Source organism: Aegilops tauschii, chromosome 7, assembly GCF_002575655.3.
Source record: "Aegilops tauschii subsp. strangulata cultivar AL8/78 chromosome 7, Aet v6.0, whole genome shotgun sequence".
Classification (NCBI taxonomy): Eukaryota; Viridiplantae; Streptophyta; class Magnoliopsida; order Poales; family Poaceae; genus Aegilops; species Aegilops tauschii.
This window is the reverse complement of record NC_053041.3, coordinates 555261086-555269232: the sequence shown is the minus strand read 5'-3', so window position 1 is coordinate 555269232 and position 8147 is coordinate 555261086. Positions and strand designations below refer to the sequence as shown.

Here is an 8147-nt window from a genome sequence, read left to right as displayed (position 1 = left end):
GACCAGGGACATAGAGCGTCTCCGTGGGGAGCTGGCAGCTCTACAAATTAATAATGCCGATCCTCATGTGATCCGACAGAAGATGAACCAGCTTGATGAACTATTATATCGCGAGGAGATGCTCTGGTTACAGCGTTTTAGGATTACGTGGCTAAAAGAGGGTGAGCGGAATACAAAATATTTTTTTAGGCGTGCTGTTTGGAGAGCGAGATGGAATTATATCCGAAGGCTGCGTAAGGTGGATGGTTCATGGTGCAACGTCCCTACTGAGATGGAACGGATGGCATCATCATATTTTCAGGAACTTTATACAAAGGACCCCACCCTCAATCCTGGGCCAGTATTGGATTGTATTGAGTCCAGGGTCACTGCTGACATGAATGAATCTTTATGTGCCCCGTTTTCTGAGAAGGAGATTTCAGATGCACTTTTTTAGATCGGTCCGTTAAAAGCACCTGGTGCGGATGGTTTTTCGGGAAGGCTCTATCAGCGTAACTGGGCGGTGCTGAAACAGGAAATTGTTGCTGCAATACTGGATTTTTTGCTACAGGTATTATGCCAGAAGGAGTTAATGATACGGCTATTGTTTTAATTCCCAAGCTTTCCCATCCTAGTGACTTGAAGGAATTCAGACCAATAAGCTTATGTAACGTCGTGTATAAGATTGTATCTAAGTGCTTGGTTAACCGGTTGCGGTCCATTCTCACGGATATTATATCGGAGAACCAGAGTGCTTTTATTCCTGGCAGACTTATTACAGGTAATTCAGTTATTGCCTTTGAGTGCATTCACTATATTCAATCACTAAAGGTAAACTCTCCGGCTGTTTGTGCTTATAAATTGGACCTGTCCAAGGCGTATGATCGTGTGGATTGGGATTTTCTGGAAAAGGCACTTCAGAAGTGGGGTTTTTCGTCACTATGGATTTCTCATGTTATGGCTTGGGTGACATCGGTTAAGTACTCGGTGAAGTTTAATGGAAAATTATTACAATCTTTTTCTCCAACATGTGGGTTGCGTCAAGGCGACCCTTTGTCCCCGTTTTTATTTTTATTTGTTGCTGATGCGCTTTCTGCTCTAATCAACAATCAGTTGTCGAGGAGGGACTAGAAGGGGCCAAAATTTCCCGGAATGCCCCGGTGATTTCTCACCTACTGATTGCGGATGATTCCATGTTATTTTTTCGAGCTTCTAGTCAACAGGAAAATATTGTGAAAGGTTTGTTGAACATCTATGCATCGGCGACGGGTCTGTTAGGTTGATCTCTCTCCCGTTCGAACCCAACGGGTCGAACGGGCCCCTGACTCGCGCCCTGATCGGGGGCGCCCAACCAAACCATGGTTGGTGGGCCCCTGTGACCCGCGCTATATAAACAGAGGTGGGGGCCAGGGCACGACTCACGAGGTTAATCGCTGCCACAATCCCCACCTACAATCCCTACCGATCTAGGGTTAGCGCGGTGCTCACGGGAAGCTCCACCACCTCGCCCACTCTCCGCCATCGCCGTGCGCCCCAGCACCACGATGGCCTCCGGCTCGAGTTCATCCACTGCCGGAGAAGGTAGGTTCACCGGATCTACTAGCCTACTCCGATCCAAGGTCTATCAATGGTATCAGCCAGATCGGGCTAGTGGATTTCGGTACAAAGAAACAACAACAGAAAAAGAAAAAGAAAAAGAGATCCCCTCCCCCAAAGAACCCTAGAAGGGCAAAGAAATCTAAAAGAAAAGTTGTGCCGCCGTCATGGCCGCACCTGTTCCTCTCGATCCGGACGCGCATCGGCAAGCCGAGGCGTCGGACGAAGAACCACCCCGAAAGGGGCAAAGGGCACCGCAGCCTAACCGCTCGACGGCGGCGCGCTCACCGCGAGGTGGACGCATAGCCGGCGAAGGGGAAGGCAACGGCGCATGCTTCGTCGAAATCCATCAGGCGCAGAGGAGGAGAGGTGGTTCTCCCGTGTCTCTCTCTCTCTGTTGCAGTGGAGATGAAAAAGAAAATCAAGGGGGAAGATGAAATTGAGGGTCGCGCGCGTGGCGCGGTGGCTTCAGGTCGCCATCGCGGGCGGCCAAACCTAGCTCGCCGGTGGCCTCTGGCCCCGGCCGCGGAGACAGATCAGAGGACTGGCTCCGCCCTCTCTGCAACAGGAAGAAAAGGAAGGAGAGAAGGGGGAAGGGAGAGGAGGCGCGCGCGGCGCGGTGGCTTCTGGCGCCGCCGGCGGCGGCCGGGGCACAGCCCCGTGCTCACGCCAGCGGGAGCGGAGACAACGAGGCGAGCGGCGCGCGGGGGAGGAAATGAACTAGGGTTTCCCCCCGCTGCGAACTGATCTGTTTTGACCATGCGAGGGTCACGCTCGGGCGTCGGATCCGGCCTGCCCGCATCGGGCGGCTGGGATGAGCTCTGGCTCCCCACAGCCCGCGGCTGGGCTTTTCGGGCCGAAATTGTGGGCGGACCAGGCCGAGGCCAGGCTGCCTTGTGAGGCGCGGCGCGCCGAGTAGGCCGGGCCAGCTGCAATTTTCTCCGCTGCAGCTAATTCTGTTTATTCAGAAAATAGAATAGTAAACAGGAAAAAGTTTCTGGAAATGCAAAGAGAAAATTTTCAGAAAAGAAATGTTCATGAATTTTATAAAGAAAATTAAAAAGTTCATGATTTATTATTCGGTCAAGAAAAGTTTTTGTAAATAGTAAAAGTTCGTGAATTTTTATTCATGATTTTCCGCTGCGTAAATAATTAATGCTCTTTTACAAAGAAAATAAAAGTTTAAATATAATTATTTTTAAGGGCATGTTAAAGTGATTATTAAAACGAATATGATTATGTTATTTTTATGACCAACGTTGTTAATACCATGATCATGTTTTATTATTGAAATTTAAAGGTGCATTTATTTCTAATTTTTTGCCCAACGGTAATATAGATTTAATTGCTTAGACAATTATATGTTTAATGTGACCAACGTTAGATTAATGCATATGATTGTTATATTGATGTCACTTAAATTGTGATTTCAGGAGGCTTTCACTTGATGAGTTGCCTAAAAGAAGTTCCGACACTCAGAGGTGACAACCACACTGAGTGGAGGAAGATAGTTGAATTGGCATTTGTTTGTGCTGATCTTGACTGGGTTGTGGAGAAACCACAGCCGGTCAGACCCACAGAGCCAGTAAGAGAGGCCACTGATGATGATGCTGCATGGGCTAAAAAGAAAGGGGACTATGCTCCTTTGGAGTAGTCCTACCTCATAGATAACCAAAAATGGGTCAATGCAAACAAAAAGTGCATGGCCTTTATAAAGAACACAATTGAGAGCGCCATTGTGGGCTCCATTGCAGAGTGCACTTCCGCAAGGGAGTTGCTTTCAAAGATAAAGAGCCAGTTCACTGGCTCTTCAAAGATATATGCCACCCAGGTGTTAGAGCAACTGGTGACAGAACGCTACACAGGTGGTAGTCATGGCATAAGAGAGCACATCCTCAGGATGAGCAATATGGCAGCAAAGCTCAAGCCCATGGATGGGGATCTAGAGATCAAACCAGCGCTCCTGGTCCACCTTGTCATGGCTTCACTGCCGAAGGAGTTTGAAGCTTTTGTTGTGAACTACAATATGTCACCTGGAACATGGGACATTGAAAAGACAATAGCAATGTGTGTCCAAGAAGAGGAGAGACTCAAAGCCTCACATGGTGGTACACTCAACTATGTGCAGGGTCACAAGAGAAAGAATTACAATCAAAACAAAAAAGTTCTCCTTCAAAGCCACAAGGAAAAGCTTCCTATCAGCATCAGCGTCAGCAACAGCCTTTCTAAGTGGACAAAGACACTTGTCTCCACTGTAAGAAGACCGGGCATTACAAGAAAGACTGTCCTGCTTGGCTAAAGTCGATCATGGCAAAAAGAGGTAACAATATAGTTTCATTTGTAAATGAATCCCTGTATGCACAGTTTTCAAAATCCACTTGGTGGATTGACTCAGGAGCAACTGTTCATGTTGCAAATTCTTTACAGGGATTCCATTCGACGCGGACTACGCTAAGAAGCGAAAGACGCATTAAAGTGGCGAACGGAGTTGAAGCAGAAGTTGAAGCTGTCGGTGATATCTCCTTGGAGTTAGCTGATGGATTCAATCTTCTACTTAGAGATGTTTTATTTGTTCCATCATGTCATAGAAACTTAATAAGTGTTTCTTGTTTGGACAAAGATAATTATGAATGTTATTTTGGACATGGCATGTGTGCCATTTGGTTAAATAATGCTTATGTGGGTGATGCTTTACTACATGATGAGCTTTATTTGTTATCACTTCGTGAAAAAGTTTATTCCGTTTGCAATGTGAAAGAACATGTTTCCGCGTCGAATAAAGAACAAAAGAAAAGAAAAAGAACATTTGACTCATCGAAATTATGGCACTGTCGCTTGGGCCATATTTCGAAGGGGAGAATAGAAAGATTAGTCAAAAGTGAAATTCTTCCTCCGTTAGAATTTTCAGACTTAGAACAATGCATAGATTGCGTAAAAGGGAAGTACGTAAAACAAATCAAAAAAGGTGCAATCCATAGCACAGGCACACTAGAAATCATTCACACTGATATTTGTGGACCATTTCCGGTGAAAAGTGTGGATGGATATGACTCGTTCATAACATTCATAGATGATTACTCTCGCTATGGTTATATTTATCCAATCAAAGAAAGATCGGAAGCGTTGGATAAATTTAAAATATTCAAAGCTGAAGTTGAAAATCAGCACGATAAAAGAATAAAGATAGTAAGGTCCGACCGTGGGGGAGAGTACTACGGTCGACACACTACATATGGCCAAGTCCCTGGACCTTTTGCGAAGTTCTTGCAGGAGACTGGCATAGTAGCCCAGTATTCAATGCCAGGAGAACCTCAGCAAAATGGAGTAGCTGAAAGGCGCAACCGCACCCTTATGGATATGGTGCGCAACATGATGAGTTATTCCAACTTGCCATTGGGATTATGGATGGAGGCGCTCAAAACCGCCATTCACATTCTCAATAGAGTACCAAGCAAGTCGGTGCCCAAAACACCGTACGAGCTATGGACAGGAAGGATGCCCTCCCTACAACACTTCAGGGTGTGGGGGTGCCATGCTGAGGCCAAAATGTTTAATCCAAACATTGCAAAGTTAGATCCCAAAACAGTAAATTGCCACTTCATTGGCTGTCCAGACAAATCAAAAGGTTTTCGTTTCTACTGCCCTAACAGATATACAAAGTTTGTAGAAACGAGACATGCAGTCTTCTTAGAGGACGAAATGATGAGGGGGAGCTTGGTAGCTCGGAAAATTGATCTTGAGGAGAAGAGGGTGCATGCACCTAATCCGATGATTCAGGAGCCATTTTTCTCACTACCAGTTGCAACTCCACCCATGAAAGCTATGGGGGAAGACCCGGAACCTGTCCGTCAGGAGCCGACTAAACCCGTTGTTGAGCATGAAAGGGAGGTGCAACAGCAAATTTTAGAAGAAGTGCTAGAAGTTGAGGCACAAAATGTGCCAGAAACTGAGGCCCTTAGAAGGTCTACAAGACCAAGAAAGTCAGCTATTTCTACTGACCTTAAAGTTTATAACACAGAAATGGTTCATATGGAAAAAGATCCCACCTCATATGAAGAAGACATGAGAAGCCCTCATTCATCAAAGTGGATGAAGGCAATGGAAGACGAGATGAAATCGATGAGTTCCAAAGATGTTTGGGACTTAGAGAAATTCCCAAAGGAGCCAAAACAGTAGGCTGTAAATGGGTCTACAAAATTAAGTATGACTCTAAAGGGAATATAGAAAAGTATAAAGCACGACTCGTGGCAAAAGGATTTACACAAAGAGAAGGGATAGATTACAATGAGACATTTTCTCCAGTCTCATGTAAGGATTCCTTCAGAATCATAATGGCATTAGTTGCTCTTTTTGATTTAGAGTTACATCAAATGGATGTTAAGACGACATTTCTAAATGGTGATTTAAAAGAAAAGGTCTAGATGAAACAACCCAAGGGTTTTATCATGGAAGGCAAGGAAAATATGGGATGCCGCCTGAAGAAATCCATTTATGGATTAAGACAAGCCTCTCGGCAGTGGTATCTAAAGTTTAATCAAACGATTAAAAGTTTTGGATTTAAAGAAAATATTGAGGATAATTGCATTTATGCAATGTTTAAAAATGGGAAATATATTTTCCTAATTTTGTATGTGGATGATATCCTGCTTGCTAGTAGTGATGTTAGTCTACTACAAGAAACAAAGAAATACTTATCCTCAAATTTTGACATAACAGATCTTGGTGAAGCATCATATGTTTTGGGCATAGAAATTCACCGAGATAGGAACAATGGAGTCTTAGGACTATCTCAGAAAGCATATTTAGAAAAGATTCTTAAAAAGTATAATATGCATGCGAGTAAAGCCACACCTGCTCCAATAGTCAAGGGCGATAGTTTTGGGAAATTCCAATATCCCAAGAACTAGTTTGAGATCGATCAAATGAAAGTAGTACCATATGCTTCGGCAGTTGGCAGCTTACAGTATGCACAAGTGTGCACTCGCCCTGACTTAGCTTTTATCACCGGGGTACTCGGTAGATATCAAGAGAATCCAGGCCTAGAGCACTGGAAGATGGTAAAGAAAGCATTGCGTTATGCGCAAGGCACGAAGGACTACATGCTAATATACATGAGAAGTGATCCCTAGAGATAAAAGGGTATTCAGACGCAGATTTTGCGGGGGACAGAGATGATAGAAAATCCACGTCAGGATACATATTCACCCTCGCTGGGGGAGCTATTTCGTGGAAAAGCTCCAAACAGTCAATAGTTGCATCATCCACGATGTATGCAGAATTCATAGCATGCTTCGAAGCCACGGGGCAGGCGATATGGCTAAAGAAATTTGTACCCGACTTGAAAGTGGTAGATTGCATTCACAAACCACTAAAGATGTACTGTGATAACCAGCCCGCAGTATTCTATGCTCACAACAACAAGTCGAGTAATGCTGCCAAAACAATAGAGATAAGGTATTATGTTGTGAAAGATAAAATCCAGGATCAAACTATAAGTCTCGAGCATATAAGGACAAAGGATATGCTTGCGGATCCGCTAACGAAAGGCTTACCACCCAATGTGTTCAAGGAACACTTAGCCGGCATGGGTTTAAGGGAAAGCCTTATGATTCCTGGATAGGCCCAAAAGGAACAGAATTTGTTTCTGAACACAACGTATGTTGTAGCTGTATGATTTAACGGCAATTAAGCCGTGACGATGAAACATGCTCTATGTACCAATATGTGATGAAACAGATAAACTAGAAAGTATAAAGTTAAAAGTAAAGTTGAGATCAAGGGGGAGAATGTTAGGTTGATCTCTCTCCCGTTCGAACCCAACGGGTCGAACGGGCCCCTGACTCGCGCCCTGATCGGGGCGCCCAACCAAACCATGGTTGGTGGGCCCCTGTGACCCGCGCTATATAAACAGAGGTGGGGGCCGGGGCACGACTCACGAGGTTAATCGCTGCCACAATCCCCACCTACAATCCCTACCGATCTAGGGTTAGCGTGGTGCTCACGGGAAGCTCCACCACCTCGCCCACTCTCCGCCATCGCCGTGCGCCCCAGCACCACGATGGCCTCCGGCTCGAGTTCATCCACTGCCGGTGAAGGTAGGTTCACCGGATCTACTAGCCTACTCCGATCCAAGGTCTATCAGGGTCAACTCATTAATCCCGACAAGTGTTCCATCCTTTTTTCTGGTAATTGTCAGGAAGCTGTTGCGGATGAGGTAAAAAATGTTCTGGGAATTTCGCAGGTGGTCTTTGAGCCTAAGTATTTGGGTCTTCTGGTTCCTGATGGAAGAACGCATAAAGGAAAATTTGAATCTGTTCAAGAACGTTTACGTAAGCGCCTCATTGACTGGAGTGAGCGTTACATGTCTTCTGGGAGTAAGGAGCTATTAATTAAGGTTGTGGCACAGGCAATACCGACATATGTTATGAGTGTGTTCAAATTACCAGCATCAGTCTATGATGATCTTACACGGATGGTGCGGCAGTATTGGTGGGGCGTTGAAAAAGGAAAGAGGAAGATGGCTTGGTTAAGCTGGGATAAGATGATGCTGCCAAAGGCTAGAGGTGGTATTG

The 8147-nt window shown here is 45.1% G+C and overlaps 1 pseudogene; it reads left to right on the top strand.

Moving 5' to 3' along the window:
* Window positions 1-1523: 1523 nt before the first annotated feature.
* On the top strand, window positions 1524-4563 carry LOC141027379 (uncharacterized; annotated as a pseudogene).
* Window positions 4564-8147: the final 3584 nt, after the last annotated feature.